General features: G+C 46.5%; 1 protein-coding gene across 5 annotated transcripts in view; it reads left to right on the forward strand.

The window, feature by feature from the left end:
• Positions 1-10,939, forward strand: part of EXTL3 (exostosin like glycosyltransferase 3) — a 116,945-nt gene that overhangs the window by 57,471 nt on the left and 48,535 nt on the right. For 2 of the 5 annotated variants that reach the window (XM_010708082.1, XM_010708083.1), the window contains exon 3: positions 4,452-4,552. The exons of 2 other annotated variants lie outside the window; for them this stretch is intronic. The gene's annotated coding sequence lies outside the window, so the exon portion shown is untranslated. Of the gene's footprint in view, positions 1-4,451; positions 4,553-6,580; positions 6,765-10,939 lie in introns of all 5 variants that reach the window. One more of the 5 variants, XM_010708084.1, reaches the window with a different exon arrangement.

Here is a 10,939-nt window from a genome sequence, read left to right on the forward strand (position 1 = left end):
TCTGCATCTGAGGTGCTGGGTTTAATTTCCAGAAGGATCTTATTTGTTTACATTGGAATTTTCCCACCTCCAACACCTGTTATAATCATGAAATCTTAAAGTTGGAAAAGACCTCTCAGATCCCCAGGTTCAACCCAACCCACCCCACCATGCCCACTGCCCCACATCCCTCAGTGCCACATCCCCACAGTTCTGGAACACCTCCAGGGATGCTGACCCCACCACCTCCCAGGGCAGCTGTGCCACTGCATCACTCCTCTTTCAGAAAATAATTTTTTTTCTGATATCCAGCCTGGTTCAACAGACTCAGTGACTTAGCTTTGCCCTAAGTAGCCATACTCTAATTTTCCGAGTGATTCTTACCTGTGCATAAGCTCTCTGGTGCTCCTTCTCTGCAGCAGAGAGCTGCCTTCCTCCCATGGACAGCAGCAACCAGGGTTAAGGCTGACAGCAGTGTGAGCAGCAATGATGGTGAGCACGTCTGTGTGGTGTGTGCCATTCTCCTCCATCCGTGCCAAATGCTACCCTGTTTGCTTAGCAAAATAAATGAGAATTAAAGACTGAAGTGCAATTTAATTCACATGTATTTTTTTAATAACAAAACTTGTGTTTCAAGGAATGGAAGGATCCTTATCCATTAACTATATAATTCTATGCAGATTGCTGTTATCTTCAAAGACTTTTAGGAGCTTCAGCTCACCAAAGGCCAACACATCAAAGAAGTGTCTGGAGGACTTGGAGTACAAACATGCAATGTACAGATGGCATGGGGGTTCATGAGGCTCTGAGCCCATGGGTAAGGAGCAGATACTGCATTACTGAGCCACCATCTGACAGCTGCTTCCTTGTAGGTGACTCTGCATCAGAGGTGACCTGAAGCACTTTTAATGCAGTAAAAAATTGCTCCCAGGCTTAAGAATCACAAAATCCCACGTCTGCTTGCAAGAGCATCTTTGCTTAAACAGCCCATGCTTCACAAGGCACGTTCTGTATTGTTCCCACTGTCTCCTCAGGGGCATCTTCAGCTCTTGCTCTGGGCAATTGGAGCAACTCATGGTGCAGTGTCTGCATGTGCAGAGGGTGACATGAAGGGACCTGCAGCAAGCTAGCAGCTGACAGCAAGCTATTTTCCAATAGAGCAGGCAGCAGCATCGTGGTTGGGGTCAGGGTTAGGGGGTGGGTGGTTTCATCTTGGAGTTGCTGAGGCTGTTGGTGTGGGAATTTCTTGTGGTTGAAAACTGTGCTGAAGCTCCTGTCTCTGCAGGTCAAATAAATTACCTGTAGAGCATCGATTCCTGCAGAAAACTTCACCTTCATAACAGGGACACTTTGGAGGCACCAAATAAAGCTGCCTTTTGCCTTAGGATACATAGGTTGGGTTCTTGCTTCAGCTCAGCGGTGTAATTGAGATCTGCAGACAGCAAGGCTGCCTCTTCCCATGCCCCAGGCAAGCAGTGACCTGGGTTCAGCTGCCTTCTGTCTTCTTCTGAGTTAGGATTCAGTGGTGCTTCCACTCTCCCCCAAGATACTGCACTCTTTCCTTTTCCACGCTAGTTCTCATTATGGGATGTAGGAGCGAGCGCTGTGCCAGGCAGGCAGCCAGGAGATGTTGGAGCAGCGTGGTGTACTCTGCCCAGCAGAGCTGGATAGGGCTGAAGATCAGCATCCCTTCCAGCTCCAAGCACTTGAGTTGGTGCATAGCAACAAGTTGAAGGGATAACTGATGCAAATTAAATTATTTTTTGATTGTCAGTAGTGAAGTGTCCAGCAGAACCCCCACATGGTACCTGGACAAAAAGCAGCTGCCTGCTGTCTCGGGAATCTTTAAAGCATTTCTGCTTGTGCATTTCTGCTGGTTGAGTCTTTCCTGGCCTAGGTCTGAGCCAGTCTTGCTGCATTCCAGCCCTCTGCCCTCTTCTCTGGAGGCTGGCACTCAGGGAAGTGGCATTACCTGCACCTGAGTGATAGGGCAGTAGTGGGCAGGACACAGCAAACCCAATTACAGTCTGTTCCATCCCTCTGCAGTCCATCCAATGGAGAGCCCATCACACCCCTCGCAGATTCCACGCTTCATTTTTAGCCTAGGGGAGGTGAAGTCAGCTGTGTTATCGTGTCACAGATGTGTGCAGGGCTGCAGAAATCAGTGTTTCCCATGTGCTGTGGAACCACCTTCCCTTCTGTCAAGCACGAGTAACATCTCAGAAGGCACATCCCCACGGGAAGCACTTTGGTAGCAATCTGCAGTTGTTGACTCTTGTTCTGTGGGTCCAGTCAGTGCTGTAAAGGCTGCTGGTTGCTTTTTTTTTTTAATTAAATGGCAGCTTGCTAAGGGGCAGGTATTGTTGTGACAGTACCTCCTCAAGTCCTTAAGCTGCTTGAATCACTCCAAGGAGCCAGCAATAAAAGAGCTAGAGTAAAATGTATCCCACAATGTCCTTCACTTCTGCTGACAACTGCAGTTTAAATTCCTGATGCAACCTTTTAGCATAGTTAGCTTGTAAGAACTAATAAAAAATAAAATGTAGCCGTAACAGCTCCTTGCTACTGCATCTCTGATGGGGAGTAGGGAGAGAAACAGCCTTTCTTTTAGGGTGAGCTGGTGGTAGTGTAATATTGCTGCTGTTAATATTGTACTCTGGTCGCTGTCATTAATATGTCTTGTAATTTTTACTTTATGTGGTAAATAGAGTTTGTTAGAGAGGAGTCATTGCTTTTATTGTGAGGCGTTGTTCATCCTATGAGCACCTTTGTGTTAGAATTGTGCTTGAAAGACTCAGGACAGTGGTTAGTTTGGATGATGCAAGTTTGAGCATCCCATTGAGCAGTGGGTTAAAAGGTGCTTACCATTTGTACGTGTCCTCATTCTTAGGTGCATTGCCCCAAGAACAATGTGTCTTGAGTTTCATGGACCCAGAATAAACAATGACTTAAAGAATTAACCAGTAGAGGTTTTCATTTTGAGAACTGTGTGCATTCAAAGCTTGCACTAAAGCCTTGCCAGCTAGCACAGTGTGCAGGTGCTGGCCTTGTGTCCTGTTGCTCGTGGATTTTGCAGGACTTGTTGAAATAAAATCCTCAGCTGCGGCTGTTGAGTAACACCATCACTTGTGGTTTCTGAGGAACTCTGGAAGGAGTTTGCAGTTCTGGGAGGAGCTGGGATTGGAGGGGCCATGGCTATTAGTTTCTATTTCTGCAGACATCTTGTAGCCTTTTGCAGATGGAAACATGCCATCCCTTGCAGCTTGCAAGAGAGAAGAGCTCCCTTTGCAGCGTGTTTACTTCTCAACTCAGAGATGCGAGAGCTTGGGAAGCGTTTTGCCAGCTGAACAGAAGAGAATGGAGGAGCTTTTATAGGCAGCTGCCAACCTCAATGCCAGAGCCCAGCAGCAGCCACCAAAGCTCCATTCTTGTCCCTGACAGCAGAGCTTAGGCAGTGAGCATGGAACGTGTTAGCAACGGTAAGGGTGGGAAGAGGGAGACTTGGGATGTGCTGCCTGTGCTGGCTGCCAGAGCTGTGTAGGAGTACGAAGGCAGGATGGGCATGGTCGTGATCCACAGCAGTTATGTTCTGAAACAAAAGGGAATGCCACATGCAGCAGAGACATCGGCTGCTGAGCAGCAGTCCGGCATCTTCACGCTTCAGTTAGCAGAAGGTACTTTGTTTTCTTTCGGTTTTCTGTATGTGTAAATGATTATTTGCAGCAGAAGTGTGTCTGAAGTGGGTTTTGAGCTAGGAAAAAGGGGTGAGGAATTACTGGGAGTTGCTGGACTTGAATCTGGATTTGGTGGTAGAGTTCCTGGGATGTTGTGGAACAGGGCAGGGGACTTGTGGTGCTCCCCTTGGCATTGAGGGAGTGAAGTAGCTGCCTTTTTTTGGTGGGAAATGGTTCAGCATGTGTACTCCAGGGCAGCTGGCTGCTAGGTGTTGTGGAAGTGTTTCATGCTAAGGGAGCTGAGAACACGTTGGATGTTAGGAACAATTTCTTTTCTGGAATAGTAATAACGCACTGGCACAGGCTGCCCAGGGTGGTGGTGGAGTCACCATCCCTGGAGGTGTTTGCTGCAAGCTGGGTTTGTGCTGATGGAGCACAGAGCTGGTGACCTTCGTCTCCTCCCATTAGCTATGAAAAACTTGAAATATCTCTTCTTTCTTGTTAAGAGCCTGGTACTTATGAAACGTGCTGGTCGCTTCTCGCTGTGCTTCTGCGGCTGTTCCTCCTGGTTTGGGGCGTCGTGGCACCCAAGGTGTCCTTTGCTGTATGAATCTTGCCATGGCTCATGTCCTCCAGCCCAGTTCAGCTCCATGGGAGCATTGGTGCTTCACGAATCTCTTCTGGAATGCATGTTGTTAGCCAACATGCTAATAGGCAGCATCTCTTGCACAATGCCTCTAGGCAGTGGGTAATGTGTTTCTTAAGTACATATGGTTCTGTTTGTTTTTTGTATTAAAGAGCAGAAGCACCCTTGAGATCGACACTAAGGGAAGGAAGAAAAGTAGTGAAGGATTGATGTGTGATGCAGGACAGCTCTAAGCCAAGAAGCAGTGCAGAAGGTAAGGCACGGCCAAGCTCTGCAGTACCGGTCTGCTTTACACCTGCCATGAAATTGCTGCTTCCCTGCTGCATTTTAACCATCTCCCAAAACATCTCTGTGATTTTCCAGCACCGTTTTTCCTTCTCACCATGCACATTACAGTAATGGTAGCAGATGGGGAAAGCTGGACAGCACCGGTGCGGTGTCACTCACAGAATCTGAGTCAAGCCCTTTATATGTTTGGCCACCCACTCTTTCTTCTAATCACTTGCAATTTGCCAAAAGCCCTAGCCAACTTCACTTGGCAGAGCTGCAGGCGAAGAAGTGATGTTTCACAAGATTTTGATTTCAGCAATTTAAATTCTGTTTTTTTAAAGAAGCACTGATTGTCATGAACGGGCTGAGCTCACTTGCGTGCTGAGGATCCCAATCCTGGCACACAGCTCTGCAGGGAGGTTGGGCTCTGCAATGATGTGCTTGATCTGAACATTTCTCTTCTTACCTCAAAAAACTTCATAGCCAAGGGAGACTCACCGTGTAGGGATTAGTCCATGGACTGCTGATGCACAGCTAAATGGGGGTGTGTGACTGACAGGGGAGCAGGGGCAGTCTCACTGCAGAGACTGGAAGCTGCTGCCAGCAGCACATTTCTTCTTCCCCAACTTACCTGTCACTCCTGTAATGAAGCCAGAGGATGGGAATTGGTGTTCCTCACTGAGCTGTGAAGTACTGATGAAACTGCTGATGGATCTGGGCTTGAACCAGGAGCCAAAGGCTCAAGGGCACTAAAGGGCTGTTGTATCCCAGGCAAGTCTGTTGAAGCAGCAGGGTGCAAATAGCACATGAGTTGTTACTGGGACACAGATATTTAAGTTTGCCAGATCCAACTCCTGCTCTTAGGAAAACTTGGATGAAACGTAATGGCCTGTGTCACAGCAAGAAGCAGACTGGGTGCTCTTAGGGTCCCATCTGCCCTTGAACTCTGCTAATCTGTGAGAAGTCACAGCTGCATCTCTAATGATGCATGACCAGTTCAAGCCCCTGTTTTGACTTGCTGTCCACAGAGTTATCCAGGAGTGCTGTGTCCTTGTGTCGAGTTTGGAGCATCTGCTCCACATGTACTTGGGTTGAACTGCTTCCAGCAGACTTAGCAACTGTGCTGATGACTTCCTTCAGGAAATCCAGCCATGCAGGTAGCATTTAGCTTACAGGATCATGGCAATTAAGTCATAATGACACTCCTGTAAGTTGTCTTTTTTTTTTTTTCATTTTTTCCATTTTGTTTTTGACCTATTAACTATCTTCCTATCCCCAGCTGAAACTGTACATCTAGGGGATTTTTTTCTGCCTTGTTTGAGTGAAAGAGTAAATCCTTTTTGATTTATTCCAGAGCAGCCCCCGAGCTCAGCTCCTGTGAGAGCCTGCTGACTTTGAGTTCAGAAGATCTCACTTCTTTGAGGAAGGCTGTGGTCTTCCATCTTGCCTCAAAGTTAAACTGAAAGAGAAAATTCTTTTTTTTCCTTTAGATGGAGAGAAAATAAGCATGGTGTGTAAGAGAATCAGTTATACCTGCAGCAGAAGAGAATGCCAACATGCAGAATTTCAGGTTAAAATCTGGTTGTTAGCGTAGGCTTTATTTTCAAGCACCTCGCATGTTGTTCAGTAAGTGTTTTGTGGAGATAAAGACTTTCTTTTGACACAGTGCTGTTGGCTGGCTGAGATCCAGCCTGTGATCCTTCATTAAAACATCTTTGGTGTTGAAACCCCTGGATTACAGTGCTGGCTAGAAATGGAAGTTCTAGCCCTAATTTCCTGCAGAACTGCTGATACCAGGCTTGGGCAGAGTTCTGCACATGCTGACTACCAAAATTTCATCTTTACACCGAGTTTCACTGCAAGCAGGAATGCTGCTCACAGTCATAACCTTATTGCCTTGTTAATACTTGTAGGAAAAAAAACACTAAAAGGCCGAGGATGTCTCAGGTCTAGCATCAGGTCTAACATCTCCCCTAGTCTCTGCATTGTTTATCTTGCTGCTCTGTTGTAGGTCTCTGGAGGTGAAAGCTGAGCTGCCCAAACGTAAGCCCTAACACACACGTGCTGGGCAGTACAGGCTTCTCTTAAATGTGCTTTCTGATGCTTGGCTTCTAATGTCATCCCAAGGAGCAATATCAGAGCCAGCAGTTATTTGTATCGGCTGATGTCTTCACACAGCAGAGAGACTGGGAGAGGTAGGTACCTTCAGGTGCCTCTTATGCCGGACACTGGCTGTGAATATGAAAAGTGATGTGCCGTGCTGACAACGAGCTGTGCGCCTTGAGATGAGGTGCAGGCAGCTATCTGTGGTGTGTATGTATAGGTATGGGTAGTGCATAGGAACTGTGTCAGAGCTATTAAGTGCTAGCTGTTTCCTGTCGGGCCCTTCCAGTCTGTATTTATGTGGTTGTTGCTACAGCTGTATGTTTCGAAGGGCAGGGGTAATAGAGGGAAGATGGGTCTTTAATATATGTAGACCTTGCTTTTAAAAAACCAACTTCCTGAGCAAGGTGACCTTGGCTCTGCCTCTAACATGTGCAACCAGCAGTGGAGGGGAGAGCTAGTGCTTTGCAGTGCAGCGAAGGCTCAGTCAGATGTCAGCAGAAGATAACACAGCTTGGGTTGATCTGAGGTTTAAGTGCAAGCGAGGGGAGAAAAACAGCTTTCTTGCCTTTCTCCAAACAACACAGAAAAACAGTGATTTGCTGGTTTGGGCCAGAGCAACAGCTAAGCCGGCCCTTGCAGGCATGGACAAAGTCTTGTGTGATGCTTTTCAAGCCATTCTTATCAAACTTAACATTTTCAGAAACTGTTTCCAGGTTCTGTAGTGTGTGGAAGGTAGCAGTGTGTGTGCAAGCACTGTGGTGGTTCTTCTCCCTTTTCAGGAAAAATGCATCTCAAAAGCCAGCTGCATTTGCAGTCACTTTCTGGCATGTCATTGTACAGTAAATTTGCTCAGCTCGGGTCATGATACAAGGACAGGCAATAGGCTGACTCGCTCCTTTAGTGCTGTCACCACTTCTCCTGCTCTCACTTCAGCAGAGAAAAACCACGCATCGACTTTCTCCCACAAACCCATGTTCTGAGCCAGCAGAAGTAGGAAAATGTTTTTTTCCCAAATCTAATTTGAAACATGATGACTGGACCGTTCTTAAGCAGCTTCCAACTTAACAATAAAGAAACTTCACTGAGTGCTTGGCAGGAGCCTCTGTATGTAATTTAGATCATAATCAGATGCATTAACACATTTTATATGGATCTCGTGGGGGCCAAGAAGACGAGGTGTGCTGGGTAATTTCTTTCCAGATTTCTTTACCTGATTGTTTATTACTCTCGGGGACTTCATTTGTGGTCCAAATGTCACCAGCAGAATCCTGCTGCTTCATGTGGCTGCATTTAGAACAGCCAGGAGCAAGGCTTCAAATCACCTCATTGGCATTATCATCACTCCTTCCATCGAAGGGAGAATGGGGGGAACATGGGGGAAGTGAGGGAGGCAGGGGAACAGCAGCAGGGACCCAGCTCTGCAGTCTGCTGACCCTGAGCTCAGTGGGAGGGAAGAGAGTGCTCGAGGAGCAGCATGCCTCTTGCTGAGTGCTGTTATGAAAGCTGCACTCGGGAAGCTCCCTCCCCACCTTTACACTGTAGCTGTTAGACATAAGTAGCTCCAATTTTATAAAGCTTCTGAAAGCTTTTCGGCAGTCTGTGCAAAGAAACAATCGTATATCATTCACGTTGCTTCATTGTTTTGTCAGGAATTCACCCATGCCAAAAGCATCTTTGTTGTGAAGTCTTGCCTTTGACAGAGAATTCTGTTGCTGCTTTGATAAATGATGTTTTGCGTTTCTTTCTGCTCTGTTGGTTTGTATTATACTCTCAAGAGGTGGGAAGTGAAGTTCCTTGACACTTGAGCGTCTCCTTTATACATCTTCCCACGTATTTCATGGGTATGTATTTATTATGAAGAAATGCAGTGGTGTGGGTGCAGTACCAGGTGGCACATCCAAACCCACATAGCCCCTCTTCCCCTTTTTTCCAGTGATATTGAAAAGTGGGGCTTGGTTGTAGAGTGCTGAGCTCCTAAACATTCTTGAGGCTGAAAGGCCTCAGGGTTTTGCTGGTGTTTGGTGCAGTGTTGTGGCACAGTGCAGAACACACAGGCAAACTGTACCCGACAAGAACCCCGTGCCCAAAACAGGTTTGGGTGCAGGGGATTCTTTGGAGATCAGAGGGAGAGCACTGATGTCTGTTGGGCTGGCTCCCTCTTTTTTTTGGTTGTTTCTTTAGTACTTTTTTATCAACGATATTTGCCAGGAAATGATGATGCTCAGCATCCTAGATTAGCAGAGATCTTAAAGAGACTTTTCCAATCGAACAAAATTGTGATGGAGAGTTGAATATCCCTAAAAACTGGAGAGAAGGGAGTCTCTCCCAGGAACATCTGCCTTTCCCTGGGTCTTCCAGCTAAGTACTGAGCAAGGACGTTACTTTCAGGATATCCTGCTCCAAGGTATAGAAGTTAGAATGGTTGGGCTCTCCTGAACAAATCCTTTCCCTCCATCTCCTGTTTTTTTGAATCGAAAGACCTTCCATGAAGGCAGACTGATACAAGCCTCAAAGGATTTGTATCAGCAGCAGGGCAGGCAGGCGTGCATCAGAGGCAGAAAATACCCCTGGTCCTTGACTATTTATAGCCAGCTCACAAGCAGGCTCCTTGCCTCCAGGGCCCAAGTTACTCACTGTGACTGATGTATTCTCGTTAGGTTTGCAGCATACAGTGAGCAACTTGTTCCTACAAGTGCAGGGTGATGGGTTCAGCTGACACAGCTTGCAGATCTGCTTGTGCTGGGTTTTTAGCTGAGTACGGATGTGCTCTCTTGGTTGGGCTGCAGAAGGGGATCTGAGCTTGCTGGGGTGATGAAGGAAAATGAGTGCTTTGTTTTCCATTTTCTTAAGATCTCCTTGAGCTGGACTTAGGAATTATTGATTTTCAACCTTTGTACCAGAACACGGTGACTGTTCAAACAGTTGCTCAGCTGAAACTATTGGATTACCTCTCGCTAAAGCATAATTTGATTTGGTTTGCTGTTTTGTCAAGGCTCTGAAGGTAATAGTTTGCTTTAGCCTTTCATCTCCAGATAGCACGGATGAAATTGCTGTCTGGGGGGGCTGCACTGCTGCCTTCTGTGAGTTAGCTTGTTTGGCACAGGGCCTATATGGCCTTCACTTGCCTTTTTCCTTCATGTCCTGCACTTATTGCCTAGATGGGTAAGGTTTGTTTGTTTGAAGGCATGCTAGGTGCTGATCTGCTTGTGCTACATCACAGCTTCTGTATTCTTTTGCACAGTTTGGGTAGCACCCTGACATTTAAACCTCGCATCCGGGGAAGAAAAAAAACACCTGGGGAGATTCATCAGTAATTTGGAACTTTATTAAATTCTGAAATACAAGGTGGAAAGTATTGGTTTTCTGATATGTGGTTTGCTTGTAAGGCATGGCTGGTCCTGCTATTTGGTAAGAAGAGCAGAGCTTCTGAGCAGGGGGCCTGGAGAAATTTAGGTTTTGTAGCCTAGTTTCAAGTGAATATACTCTGCATGTCCACAGGATGCTGCTCAAGTGTCCTGAAGAAGGGCACGGACTTAAATAAGGCAGAATGGGAAACACTGAAACTTTTCTGATGAACAGGAATGGAAAAAAAAAAGTGCATTTTTTATCAGTATCAGGCAGTAGGATGCTGGCTGTTGTGTACGTGTGTGACTGCCCTCCACTGGTTGAAATTAAGATGGCTTTCCTTTATCAGAGCCCTTTTTTTTTCCCTCCTTAGTATGTGTCTTCAGATTGACTTTGGAGAGAGGCAGGAGCACTTGAGGTGCAGGGCTGGGTCATCCAGAAGTGGTCACTGTGACCAATCACCCAGGATCTACAGAGTCACCCTGGGCAAGAGGGAGCTTTGAGCTGGGGAAGCAGGAGGCTCGTTCAGTGTGAGGGGGTCCAGAGAAGCAGAATCTTCACCAAACATGGCCAGAGATTGCAGAGAGGAGCAGGTGCTTGCAGTGAGGTAGCAAGAGCTTCCAGAGGTTGTAAGCAGCTTGTATTGCTGTAAGACATGGCACCAAGCAATCTCATCAAGGTCTGGCAACCTGTGGGATGTTCTTGCCTCAAAGTGAGCAGCATATCTCTTGCTATATAAATCTTTGTCCTCTGGGGATGTTGGTCAGACGTCTGATAGAGTAAGCTGAAAGGAAAATTAATCTGAAAAAATAGCTTTAGACTTCAGTCAAACTCAATAGTTGTTCTTTCCAATAGGAACTGATTTCCCTGATTTCCTTTCAGGATCCAAAAGTGAGTTTTGAGAAGAATAAAGCTTTTT

This window comes from Meleagris gallopavo, chromosome 2 (assembly GCF_000146605.3).
Source record: "Meleagris gallopavo isolate NT-WF06-2002-E0010 breed Aviagen turkey brand Nicholas breeding stock chromosome 2, Turkey_5.1, whole genome shotgun sequence".
Classification (NCBI taxonomy): domain Eukaryota; kingdom Metazoa; phylum Chordata; class Aves; order Galliformes; family Phasianidae; genus Meleagris; species Meleagris gallopavo.